At 39.2% G+C, this 14,438-nt stretch overlaps 1 protein-coding gene and 1 non-coding gene across 2 annotated transcripts in view; one reads left to right on the forward strand and one right to left on the reverse strand.

The window, feature by feature from the left end:
- Positions 1 to 14,438, reverse strand: part of LRRC1 (leucine rich repeat containing 1) — a 170,228-nt gene that overhangs the window by 141,839 nt on the left and 13,951 nt on the right. The window lies entirely within an intron of this gene.
- On the forward strand, positions 7,791 to 7,923 carry LOC126014781 (small nucleolar RNA SNORA51). Its single transcript, XR_007497777.1, has one exon. It is a non-coding gene; the product is annotated as a small nucleolar RNA SNORA51 (small nucleolar RNA).

Below are 14,438 nucleotides of genomic sequence, written 5' to 3' on the forward strand. Positions count from 1 at the left end.
ATGATAGCCAGGCAACCCACAGTAGATAGACAGAAAGTGTCCTGTAGTGTAGAGCTCAATTAGTTATCAACATGGCCAAAGTACCTGGCAAGCCCCCATCAATCCTAAAGTGTAGGACTATTACCAGCTAGTCTGTGGTCCCAGACTCCCCTTAACCTGCTGGCCATGAGATTCCCACACCACTCTGATCTTTGAGATCCCAACAGCCTAATGGTTACTAGGTTCTGGCAACCTTGAACCCTTACTTGCTGCCCAGATTTTAAAGAACTCAGTGGAGAAATGTGCCTTGGACTACTAGTAACTAAACATTTCTGGTCACCAATCTCAACTGCAGGCTATCTCAAATGCAGTTGTTCCCCAATTATTTTCTCTCTCACACCTAGTCATCTAGGTCCCAGTGAAATACTAGACATAACAGGCAGAGGGATAAATTCACCCACACTTACAAGACAACATAGAAAGAATCCATCCTGTGACCAAGATATGCCAGCCACCTGAAGACTTCAAATCAATGATTTTCCCACTGATGCTCACATAGATAAGGCCATCAGTGGAAGAGAATATATAAAAACTTGAGAAAAGTCCAATCAGAAGTCGCAAAGATAAAGGAAAAGCATCTGTACTAAAAATAAGTAAATAAATTCAACAGATGGGACTAAACAGGAGAATGAGAAAAGCTAAAAATCAAATTAGTGGGACTGAAGTTAGAAATTGTAGAAACTTCCAAAACGATGAGCCACAAAGAATTAAAAACAATAAAAGTAACATATAAACTCTATGAGATAATATCAGGGAAAAAAATCATTCATATTATCAGGTTTCCAAAAAAAAAGTTTTCCTATCTGAAAGAAATAATAGCTGAGAACTTCTCCAAGATGAGAAAGCAGTTTAGTCATCTGAACTTCTCCAAGATGAGAAAGCAGTTTAGTCATCTGAATTCAGGAAGAACAGAGAGTTCCAAACAAGCTGAAGCCAAAAAGATGCATGTCACACACACTGTAATTAAACTGTCAAAAGTAAACCTGGAGTGTGCACCAAGAGAAATGCGAAGTCACATATAATATAGGAACTCTCGACTATTCACAAGCCAGACAGTGTGTACACGTGTACAAAATGATACAGAAGAAAATACCCTACCCAGCTACATGATTACCCATATTTGAAGAAGTGGACAGAATTTCTCAGAAAATCTAAGTAAACAGATTTCATTAGGGACTTTAAAAAATGAGGAGGGCCGAAGAAATAGCACAGCGGCATTTGCCTTGCAAGCAGCTGATCCAGGACCAAAGGTGGTTGGTTCGAATCCCGGTGTCCCATATGGTCCCCAGTGCCTGCCAGCAGCTATTTCTGAGCAGACAGCCAGGAGTAACCCCTGAGCACTGCCGGGTGTGGCCCAAAAACCCAAAAAAAAAAAAAAAGAGGAAAGTCACACTTGGGAAATAGCAAGATACCTGAAAATCATAAAATGTGAAGAAAAAGGAAAAAAATAGCAGAAATTCTATTTTCAAGCTTATGGTTGCTCTCCTTATCACCATTATTTTTACAGGTGTTGTTCATTGCAGATATTATATTTTTCAATTTGAAAATTTATAGTTGGGTTTTTTAAAGATCGTATTACTCTGTTGAGATTCCATATATATTAATATATATATATTACTGTTTTCACATATTTTGTTCCAAACAGAGTTGTGGATATTTTCTTCTGATAATGAGTCATGATGTCTTAATTCTTCTCCCACAGGATAATTTTGTGTTGTACTCCCCAGATACTTTACATAAACATCTGAATTTTACATTACTTCTCTGAAAAATAAGATAGATTAGGCAGTTAGATATTATAACTCAGGTATCCCTATAGATACTACCTGCCTTTCAGTGGTAACAATTAGAGAATTTTCCCTTTTTAAAAGCAATTTTCCTTTTTACCATAATTTAAAACTAACCATTTATTTGATGTGCCATACCATTGAAAAATTTTAATATTATATTATTGCTAATATCTTATTTTAGTTTTGATCTTTTGTCACTTTTTTAGTATTGCTGCTTTACTCCTTCATCACACTGGTTATTTCTGTAGTTGCTTTCTTCCTATGTAATCAAATAAATATCTTCCCAAGATTTCTCAGTTTTATTCATCTTAAAGAAATGAGTTGCCATGCCAAAGAGATGGTATAGTGGGCAGGGCATTTGGCTTGCCTATAGTTAACATGGGTTTGATCCCTTAACCCACATACATTCTCCCCTTAGGAGTTAAGCATAGCTAGGCTTAACCAAGTATAGGCCAAAAAACACATAACAAAAAGTTTCCACCCATTAGTATAAATAAAAGCAGATCACATTACTTTTATCTGTGAAGCAAGAGATCAGACTTGTTTCCCTTGTGATAGCAGAACAGTGGGAGCAAGATAATGAAACTGGGATGAGAATATCCCTCTTTTGTTGATCATAGTGCTGCTTACAAAAATTTTCACTTTGTGAATCTACACTGAATTGTTTCTTAATGATACGCAAGCTTACTGTATGTAGTTATCAATGATGTGCACCAATTAGAATTAATTTATAAAATTTTGTGAGAGCATTCACAACTAGCTGAGAAGAAGGAGAAAGAATGGGGTGTTTAGTGGTGGCTTCTATAATTCTTCAAGAGGTTACTTTCAAAATAGGGATTTGATGTAAAAGTAACCTAAAAGGAAATTTTAATATACAATGTATAGAACTTATTGCAATAAAGCTCTATTCAAAAGCATGACTTTGGCTCTATTTAGATTTTGGTAACTCAGAATGAACACACGAAGGCTTTTTAGTGATAATCACCATGCATTTAAATTTTCCTTCTTGTGATTCCTCTTTCCCTGTGTTGTTTGTCGTGTGTGTGTGTGTGTGTGTGTGTGTGTGTGTGTGTGTGTGTGTGTGGTTATTGTTCACATAAAATGTAAGATCCTGTGGAAAGATAATATGGGAATCAAGTCAAAAATATATTTATATATTCTATCATACACTAAATACAGAATTATTACTACCTAATAAGAGTATACAGATCATTATCTATCATGTAATCTAAGCCTAAATGATCTCAAATATTATCAAGGCAAGAATAAAGAAACATACTAAACAAGAAAATACAAGTGCCCTTTGCTCACCACTTAGCATAATTTATATGCCAAAACAATGTTAAAAAAAAAAAAAAGTGTTAGGGCATTGAAGATTAAAGCCTTTCACCTAAAACTGCTTCAGAAACTAGAATTACATCAGACATACCTCCAAGCATTTTACAGATGAGCACACATTACAAAAGCAAAAGATTCAGTTAAAATTTTAAATGATTAGCAGGAAAAGAATGCAGAGTTATTCCACTTCAAAAGTTACAAAGGTGAGATGAAAACCCAAAAGCAGCAACATGCTTGGATACTCATTAAACCTGCTTATATCCTGGATACAGAAAGTGTTTCGTTTTGACAGAAACACGGCCAAAATCAAGACCTTCTTTCTCAGTACTTGTATAAAAAGTAAAAATGAAACACTGTAAAAATTGCCCTGTCAATCTTCCAAGAAGATAAAGAACACTGTTCCAAACAAAAGTTTTGTGGGCACAATTGTCTGGGCACAAATGAACCCCGACTCCACTTGCTTGTGGACACAGCAGAAAGGATGACCTCACCAGATCTGCCCACTAGAAAACAATAAAATAAAATAAAATAATAAAATAAAATAAAAAGAACACCTTGATTTTCCTGGAAGCACAACAACAAAGCAGAAGTCAGCTCACAGCCTGCAGAATTCCTAAGATATGGCAAGACTTCTCTCCAGACAATTACCACATTGCAGTGACCTGTGAGAAGAATGAATTAGAGACAGGCCTCAGATACAGCTTCTCAGGACCCGCTCCAGTGTGCACATGAGGGCTCCTATCTACAAACATACATGAGAGGCAGAGGCCCCACAAACAGTAGGAGATAAAAACAGCAAATTGAATCACAGCCACTTAAGAGGCCCATAGTATACTCATAGGGACTAGAACAAGTAACACTGCAGTTTCAGGTTTGACAAGGTCTTTTAATCCATTTTGATTTGACCGTTGTGCATGGTGTTAGACAGAGGTCTTAGTTCGCTTTTTTGCATGTAGCTAACAAGTTTTCCCAATACCACTTGCTGAAGGGGGTTTCTTTGCTCCATTTTGCAGTTCTTGCCCCTTTTTTTAAAGATTAGTTAATTGCATATCTGGAGGTTGTTCTCTAAATACTCGTCTATTCCACTGATCTGAAGGTCTATCATTATTCCAGTACCATGCTGTTTTTTGTTTTTTGTTTTTATTTCAAACCTTGCCTATGTACAAAAACCAGGCCAGGCTGGAGCCCGGTTCAGCAGACCCCACACACCAGGACCCCACCTTCCTCCTCCAACTGGCACATGGGGGTCACTGAGCCAGGGAGCCAGCCGACAGGCCCCCTGCACTGAACACTAGTGCAGGGGAATGGGACCCCCAAGCCAGACCAGGACCCCAGGGCAAGGCCAGGCAGCTGGGCCTCTCAGTAGCATGCTGTTTTAATGATTTCTGCTTTGTAGTACAAATTGGGAGTTTATTGTGCAAAATGAATTTCACTTCTTTGAAGAATTTCATGGGTATCCGTAGAGGAATTGCATTAAATCTGTATAATGTTTTGGGGAATGCTGTCATTTTAAGCATGTTAATCCTCCCAATCTAGGGACAGGGAATATGTTTCCATTTCCTTTTGCTCATTCCCTGGAAGTCTGAGTAAAGAAAGGTCTTACAAAGAAATACTATCTGATACATGAAAAGCAAATGCTCTAATTTGTTTATTTTCCAGCAATATTTATAAACAATAAAGAAAAAAGTTTAAAAACCATTAAGATTAAACTGAAATGTATATGTCAGTTTTTGTAGTTTTTTTCTAACTTCATGTTTGAATATGTTAGAAAACAAAAACTATTGTGAGGCTTCGCACAACAAAATCCAACCCCCAGAAATGGGTCTGGAGAATGGGGGTCACCACAGGAATTAAACCAGGCCAAACTTGGAAGGTGAAACATGTGTGATTATAGAATTTTTCTTTTCCTGAATATCACTACTGTACTGTCTTTTCTTTTTCTTAAATCCCACAGACGAGTAAGACTATTCTGTGTCTATCTCTCCCTCTGGCTCATTTCACTCAGCATAATATTCTCCATTTTTATCCATGTTCAAACAAATTTCATGACTTCATTTTTCATAACAACTGTGTAGTATTCCATTGTGTAGAAATACCACAGTCTCTTTAGCAACTCATCTGTTGTCAGGCACCTGGATTGTTTCCAGATTCTGGCATTTGTACACAGCAGAGCAATGGCTATGGGAGTGCAGAATGCATTTTTGTATTGTGTTTTTATATTCCTAGGTAATATCTGTAGGAGTGGTACTGCTGGATTATATGGGAGTTTAATTTCCAGGGTTTTTAGGAATATCCATATTGTTTTCCAGAAAGGTTGGACTAGATGGCATTCCCACCAGCAGTGAATGAGAGATTACCTTATTCCTCACATTCACACCAGCATTGGTTGTTCTTGTTTTATTTTCTGATGTGTGCCCCTCTCCGGGGCTTGAGATGATATTTCATTATTGTTTTGATCTGCATCTCCCTGATGATTAGTGATGTGGACCATTTTTTCATGTGCCTTTTGGCCATCTGTATTTTTCTTTGAGATACATTTTTAATCTGTACATTTTGTCTCCCCATTTTTAATGGTGTTAGATGATTTCTTCTTGTTCAGTTTTACCAGTACCTTGTATAACCTAGATATGATAAGGGGCTCCTTATCATATTGATATTGGGTGAGTAGTTCCTCTCATTCAATGGGCAGCTTTTGTATCCTAATCAATATTTTCTTTCAAGTGCAGAAGATCCTCAGTTTAATGAAGTTCCATTTGTTTATCTTTACTTCTACTTGTTCGGACAGTGGTGTTTGCTCCTTGAAGATGCCTTCAATCTTAATGTCATGGAGTGTTTTGCCTGTTTCCTTCAACATTCCTCATAATTTCATGTCTAATATCAAGGTCTTTAACCCATTTTGATTTGACCTTTGTGCATGTTGTTTAAAGAGAGGTCTAAGTTCCCTTTATTACATGTGGCTGGCCAATTTTCCCAACACCACTTGTTTAAGAGGCTTTCTTTGATCCAATTTCTATTTCTTGCCCCTTTATAATAGAATAATTTATTGTATGAGTGGAGGAACATTCTCTGAATACTTAATGTAGTCCAATTATCTGAGAATCTGACTTTCTTCCAATACCATACTGTTTTAATAATTACAGCTTTGTAGTACATGCTTTCTTTGAGTTCTAAGAACATCCTCCATATTTCTTCTCTAAAGTGCCTATCTGAGAGGTTTAATAAGTGGTTGGTAATAGGAGCTAAGATCTTCATTCTCTAAGCATGGTGCAGGCCTGCATTGTTCCCCCATTGTCATCACTGTAGTGTGATATTTTCTATGTCCTATGCTGCCATTGCATGGCTAGGAGGAGTGTGCAATCAGAGAATGGATGCCACCAATGTGGCTTCCAGTTCCCAGAGCCTCTGGGTCTGCAACTGCAGCCTCTTTTCTCCAGCTTCTGTTTTTCTTGGCAAGTTTTATTGTGAGTTTTCAAATTATGAAGAAAATTTCCTCTTCCACCATGCTTCATAGGATAGTGTTAAGAACTTATGTTTTATTAAATCAACAAATGAATCTATTGTGAAAAATAGCTGGCCTTTCAGTGACAATTTTTCCATCTTCTGTAATCATCATTATTTAAGAAGTGTGTGGAAAAAATGAAAAATGCAAAATATACAAGGCACTGACAGAACTTTACAAGAAAAAAACATCTAACCCCATCAAAAAATGGGGAGAAGAAATGAATAGACACTTTGACAAAAAAGAAATACAAATGGCTAAAAGGCACCTGAAAAAATGCTCCACATCACTAATCATCAGGGAGATGCAAATCAAAACAACTATAAGGTACCATCTCACGCCACAGAGATTGGCATACATCAGAAAGAATGAAAGCAAGCAGTGCTGGCAGGGATGTGGAGAGAAAAGAACTCTTATTCACTGCTGGTGGGAATGCCGTCTGGTCCAACCTTTGTGGAAAGCGATATGGAGATTTCTCCAAAAGCTGGAAGTTGAGCTCTCATACGATCCAGCTATACCACTCCTAGGGATATATCCTAGGAACACAAAAATACAATACAAAAATCCCTTTCTCACACCTATATTCATTGCAGTGTTGTTTACAATAGCCAGACTCTGGAAACAGCCTAGATGCCCCTCAATATATTAATGGTTAAAGAAACTATGGTACATATACACAATGGAATATTATGCAGCCATCAGAAGAGATAAAGTCATGAAATTTTCCTTACATGGATGTATATGGAATCTATTATGCTGAGTGAAATAAGTCAGAGGGAGAGATAAACACAGAATGGTCTCACTCATCTATGGGTTTTGAGAAAAATAAAAAACATTTGTGTAATGATTCTCAGTGACTTCTCAGAGGAAGACTGGAGGGTCCAGCTCCTGACATGAAGCTCACCACAGGGATAGTTTAGTGCAGTCACAGAAATAATTACACTGAGAACTATCATAACAAAATATGACTGAATGAGGGAAGTAGAAAGCCTGTCTAGAGTACAGGCCTGGGTGGAGTGGGGAGGAAGGACACTTGGAATATTGGCTATGGGAATGTTGCACTGGTGAAGGATTCTTTATATATATTTATTTATTTAAAAAATAAAAAAGAAACGAAAAGAAAAGACCTCCCAATTCTTACCACAGGCTGTGTTCTTTACACTGACTGTATAGAAAGAGGAGGTACAGTAAATGCAACCTATATAACCTCAACCCAGGCCCTTTGCCTCATCTGTATTGTGAATTGGGTACAAAAATAAAATAAAATGAAATAAAATAAAATTAAAAAAAATAAAAATGCTGGTGAGACAACTCAAGAGGTCAGAGGATTAATGCTCTACATTCAGAGGCCCCTGAGTTTGAAAGTTAGCAGCAAATTTGTCCCTAGAGCAGCACAAAGTGTGGTCTCAGTTTCCACCAGCACCATTCTGCCCAGACAGCTCAGCAGTTCTGGGTCCTGGCATTGAAAGCCTATCCCAATTCTCTAAACATCTCTGGGTTGAACTCCTAAGTACACTTCACTAAATCCCACCACCACACAAAATCTAAGGAAATAGAATATAAATTTTCACCAAATTATACTAAAAATTTAATCAACATAAATAAATTCAAGCTATACCCTATAAGAAAATTATCTGGTGCTAGAGATAAAATTCAGTAATAAGAAATTAGAAAAAATGATAAGAGGAAGAGTGCTGTGAAGAAGTTAAAGAGAAAGTAAAAATCAAAACCCAAAAATGGTGGGGATGAGAGATAATAAATAAAAGATCTCTATGGAGAAAAGTGCAGGAATTTCAGAAGGAGCTGGCATTTGAGGGGATGGGGAGTCACAATCTACAGTTCGCCTGAACCACAGGCTTCATTTCTTATTAGCTCCTACTGAAAAACTAATTAGCTAGTTAGCTCTGGATTTCTCATATCTCTGTGCCCCAAATGGTGTGAGAGCTCCAAAAATAAAGCAGTACCAAAACTCTGGGATCCAATTTCTACTTCCTGCCCCATGGTCCTAGAAATGTCAAAGTGTTTACAGAACAAACAGTGCAAAGGGGCAGCCCACACAGCCCTATCGGGGCATTTTTGAAATTGTTGAGCATGATGTCAACACTAAAAAATTAGGGGGTCTCACATAACAACAAAGACTGGGTGGGAGTGAGGGGACAGCAGAGAGGAACTGGTACACCATCTACCTGACTGGTGAGGCCAGAGAAGGGCCACAGCTGTCCTACAAAGGATGCTTCTTCCACAAGTCTGTTTGCAGGTAGACCTCATCTTCCTCAACACACATGCCCTTCACAGGCATCCCACAGTCACTCTTAATGAGGGGGATGGAGGGGAGTTCTTCCAATAAGCAAGACTCACATCCTGCACTTCTTATGACTAAAGACCTACACCCAACTTCAGATATTCCTGCCCATTCCCATTCCATACCCTAGCACACTGACCTCCCCCAGGTGCCTCCTTTCAGGCATCTGCAATATTTTGAAGCTGACACAATACCCATAGCTCAGTTCCATTATTTTCTCAGACCATTCACACTCTTGTTGAGGCTTCCTCTTTCTCTGCCTAAACAGCACCAGCATGCTCAGTCACCTCATAGCCTCTCATCCTGCCACTGGAGCTCCTTTAAGTGAAACCAGCATTTGTATTGCTTCATGTTCATTGTACAAATGACACTCCTGTCCACATACCCAGCTCTCCCATAGGGCCCTTTGCTTAACATACACTGGACCCATCTGTGTTGTTTTTCCTGTGGCCAAGGGGAAACTTAAGAAACCTGATGGTGGAATTGGACATAGAATGGATCCACCTGTCTCTTCCCATTAGCAAGGTGTGTCCTTGAAATCTGGCTTTATTCTTGGAATAGGAAATCTCTCTAGAGAACCTCAAAGTCTTCAGTCTCCCTTAGACCCAGCATTCATTGCCAAACCCCTGCCCTCCAACCACAAAAAGCCTCAGCTGCCTATACCCTATCTTAGGCCTAAGAGTGAGGGATGGATATGGCTCAAATGACAGAGTATATGGCTAGCATATGCAAGGCTTATTGTTCAATCCCTAGCACACATGGACCCCAAATAACAGATGGGTCCATGTGCCTATATAAAAACAAAACAGAAGATAGGTCCCATCACAATCTGCTGGTGTCTGACACCAACACTAAATTCTGACAATTTAAGCACAGGCACTATCATGCTTTGGTATCCCAAAGGCCTTAGGAAGCAAAGGGACACGATGCATGGAGTTGCATGAAGGTCTCAAGGCTGCCACTGGGCTGGGTCTACCAAACCAAATAATGGACATGGAAAAGCACCTGGTTGGAGAGGCTAATAGATCTGGATTTAAGCCAGATTGTGTCCCACCCGAGTGTCCAGTCTCAGCTTTCTCATCCAAAAGCAATGTTTTGTACTTTTCTTCATATAGGTCTTTTACTTCTTTAGTTGACTTGACTCCAAGGTACTTAATTTTTTTCTGAGGCACAAATGTGAATTTAACTGTTGTACAAATCTATTGTTTCTAAGTTTTTTTATAGAGTATTTAGGGTGTCTTATATATGCTACTATGTCATCTGCAAATAGTGAGAGCTTGGTTTCTTTCTTTCCTTTTGTCCTTGATATCTTTTTTCTTGAGGCAAATACAACCAGTACTATACTGAATAGAAGTGATGAGAGTGTAAGTTCTTCTTTTGAAAGAATGCTTAGAAATAAAGATTTTTATCAAAAAGAGGCTTTTTTATAAATAAACAAACAAACACACACAAGAGACCTACAGGGTTTAACTAGAGCACTACCAACTGTCTACTACCTATCTTAGATGGAAAGAAGGAAGTTCCTGCAAAATCCAGGTTGCAATTGCCTTCCTCCCCATCCCTTCCTAAACCCCTGATTCCCATTCTTTGCCTACCTGCTTCCACTATGTGAGGAAGCTAGAGTAAGAGCAAGTCCTATGAGTCTGTCTATGCTATCCCTTTGAATGCCACTGAGGAGAAAAAAGCTTCAGAAAAAAAAAAAAAAAAGCCAGCAAATCACTGGGGTACCCAACACTGCCCACATGCCAACACTAAAACCACCTTCCTTCAAACTTCCTAAGCAAGGAGATAATGAAATGCCTCCTCTGAGCCATACATTTATGCTGAAACTATAGGTATATAAAAAAATCTCCAAATCTGGGGTCAGGCGATGGCCCTAGAGGTAAGGTGCCTGCCTTGCCTGCGCTAGCCTTGGATGGACCGCGGTTCGATCCCCCGGCGTCCCATATGGTCCCCCAAGCCAGGAGCAACTTCTGAGCGCATAGCCAGGAGTAAACCCTGAGTGTTACCGGGTGTGGCCCAAAAAAAAAAAATCTCCAAATCTATTTCTCATTCTCCAGGACTAAGCGTTCTACAGAGGAAGGGCACCAGGGAATCTCAGAATCTCAGAAATGCCTTGAACTTGGGCTTAACTCTGAAAACCAAAAGAAAGCTGAGGTCATATAAGGATTGGGAGACAGTGTGGAAGTTAGGGTGCATGCCTGGTACATGCCTAATGTGGGTTTGATTACCAGGACCACAAGCCCCCCACCAAGCATTGTTGAGCATATCCCTGAGACCCTCTAGACCACCAGGTGACCTCAGCAACTCTCTAAACTCTCTAGTACCATCACATTCTCAGGATTTTGTGCTGAACTAATGACCCAACTAGGAACCCACATACATTTATATGTTCTTCAATATATAAATCTCAAATACTATTTAAAAAAATCACATCTCACAAACAGTAACTTTATCCCTCTGGTATATCTATGTTAATAGCTTATATTTTTCAACAATTAATTACTAAGTAGTGGGAAATGGAGATTGAAAATTTGGGATTGGACTGATTTCCTTCTAGCCTCTATGTACTGTCAAAATCTCATAGTTATTTGAGATTCAGGTCACACACGGTACTTTCCTCTCTTCTTCCCTTTTTAGGACTATCAAATGCTACTAGGAAGTTCAGTATATTATAAAACATATTTTCTAGGGTAAGCAATAGCACAGCAATAGGGCATTTGCCTTGCATGCAGCTGACCCAGGCTGGATCTGGGTCTAATCCCTGGCATCCCATATGGTCCCCCAAGCCAGAAGCAATTTCTGAGCACATAGCCAGAAGTAATCCCTAAGCATCACACGGTGTGGCCCAAAAACAAAACAAAAAAATTATATTTTCTATTAACTTGGTCAAATTCACATCCATTTGTAGCACCACTGCTATGTGGTTCACAAAAGCACATCAGAACCACTTTATAATAATGACCTTTATCATACTAACTTTTATACTAATGATTGCCTCATAAGCTAATCACTTGAAATCAACTTTGATAACAGAGACAAACAGGATAGGAAGTGAATAATTATGAATGGAATTAGAATGAGAAGCCATGATGATAAAAACCAGTGCTTTTTGTGTTTGGTAAGCCTCTCATCATTTTCCCAAATAAAGGTACTTACAATTTAAGAATAGAGGTGCAGTTATATAAGTTACTTTCTGGAGAAAGAAATCCAGCACCAAAGTGCCATTAATGTTCTTTATAAGATTATTTGAATGATCACATTAAAATCTGTGGCCTGGTTCTTAATAGTATTTCAGCTTATCATTCTTTTCTTAACCATGCCAAAAACACCCCAAAATCATGGTTGTCTCTCCTTTTCCTCTCAAAGAACAGACCAGATTCTTGGCTCATCAAGTGGCTTTCAGTGCAGACAACATCATCTCCCATGTTTGGCCTTGAGAGCCCTGGCTCTCAAATCAGATTATATTTGATCAACAAATCTCCAAACTACTTGTGGTATGTGGGAACTTAACAGTAAACTAATAATTTTTCCATGCCACAAAGTCCTTCACAGTAAAATAAAAATATGTTTGATAAATTATACCATGAATGTCATGAAGATTAAATGAGAAGTATTATGGAACTAAAGACCATGCGCAGGGATTAAGGCCCCAGCATTGCACATAGCCAAACCCACATTCTTTTATTTTTTTTTTTAAAAGGGGGGGGATCATCGCCACACCAGACTGGTCTTCAGGGCCAGGTCTGGTAAATCGGGCCCTGGGGGGGAGGGGGGTAGAGAAATCCCTCCCCTATGCATGCACAAACTACAGAGGCAGGGGCTGCATTCAGAAGACTCCACATGCCAGGACTTCTGGGTGTCTTCTACTGGTATGTTTGGGGGCTCTGGGAAGGACAGCTAGCCATAGGGCCCCTGGGCTGACCACTTAGTGCAGGAGACTGAGATCCCCCACCCCCCACGCCAGACTGGTCTTCAGGGCCAGGTCTGGTAAATCGGGCCCTGGGGGGAGAGTTAGGGAAACAAACTCCAGTCCTATGCATACTGGACCCCTTTAGGGTCTTTTCTTACTATTATTCATTTTCGCAAATGTGCTGGTGCGCCATATATACTTTTTAACTTCACCAAAAATGTTCTTAATTCTTGGTTGTTTCTAGGAAAAAAAAATGGAATGCCCTAGATTTGAAGGATAACATTCAAATAGGTCTCTAAAATCAGTGTATATGTAGACGTGACTTCCTATACAGTGATCCTCTTTGACTGCCAAGCCTAATCCATAAACAATTCATCTATACAACGTATATAGCCCCTTTGATATACTGCCCCTCCCCCACACAGAGCCCCTTCTACTCCCTCATCTCCCAATCAGGATTCTCTATCTTCCCCTAAATTAACCCTCTTTACCCTCAGTTCTTAACTTGTTAGGCACCAAGACCGACCTCCTGTGCCAACAGATTCTTCCTTTTCGCACACCCCTACAAAGCTCATTATTACTCCTTAAGTCTCTCACCCCCAACCATCAGTACCCCACATTTACTCTTTTTAACTTCAGTACTGCACAGTCCTAATCACAGACCAAAGTCAGGCATTGGATTTAATAACCTCCAACTATTTCAAAAGACATAAAATGAACACATATGTCTTTTGAATATTTTAAGTGTATTTTCTTTGACAGCTATAACTATTATTACTAAGTATTCTTTTACAGTGACGATTCTACCCACTTTTTATCTTTTCTTCTTTTTGTGAGCTGTTCAATAAGGAATTTTGGTGAAAGAGTCCCTCAGCTTAATGCTTATGATTGAATCATGTCATGGGGATTGTTGGACTTGTTCTTACAGCCCCCATATGCACCGATAAGGCCACATGGCATTGTTTCTTGTTTGCATAGACACATTAAAATGGGAAAATACTATACATACAAATACGTTCTTATCTAATAGAGATTGGAACACACAAATCTTGTAAAGCAATGGGACCTTACACCCTGAACGTTGATATAATGACCTGGCATAGGCCTCAGAAGAATGGGCATTCTCCATTCACCCCTGAACCAGAGAAGCTATCTATGAAACATCCAAGTTTTTTTATAACAACACCTGGAAGCAATCCTCTACCAGGGAAGACCTTACCACTGCTCTGACATCGACCTGCTCAAAAAAGACTTCCCTTAACACTAAGAAGACTTAACAACAACAAGGACCTGCTTACAAAACAGGGCTCTCTGCATTGCCCTTTAAATGTGAGGTGAAACGAGAGATCGCTCCGCATCACCCTGACTGCAATGTAGGATATGCAGATTCCAGGATCTTTAATACAGAAACATGATACCAACAACAGAGTGTAATGGCACTACAGACAATGACTTGGATTGGACAAACTAGTTTGCCTGGAGCCTAGAGTTGGTCTTATGCCAGGAAACTTCAGGGACAGGGTCTTCTTGTATTTAGGCCAAGGCTTTTCCTTTCCA

Source organism: Suncus etruscus, chromosome 7, assembly GCF_024139225.1.
Source record: "Suncus etruscus isolate mSunEtr1 chromosome 7, mSunEtr1.pri.cur, whole genome shotgun sequence".
In the NCBI taxonomy this organism is placed as follows: Eukaryota; Metazoa; Chordata; class Mammalia; order Eulipotyphla; family Soricidae; genus Suncus; species Suncus etruscus.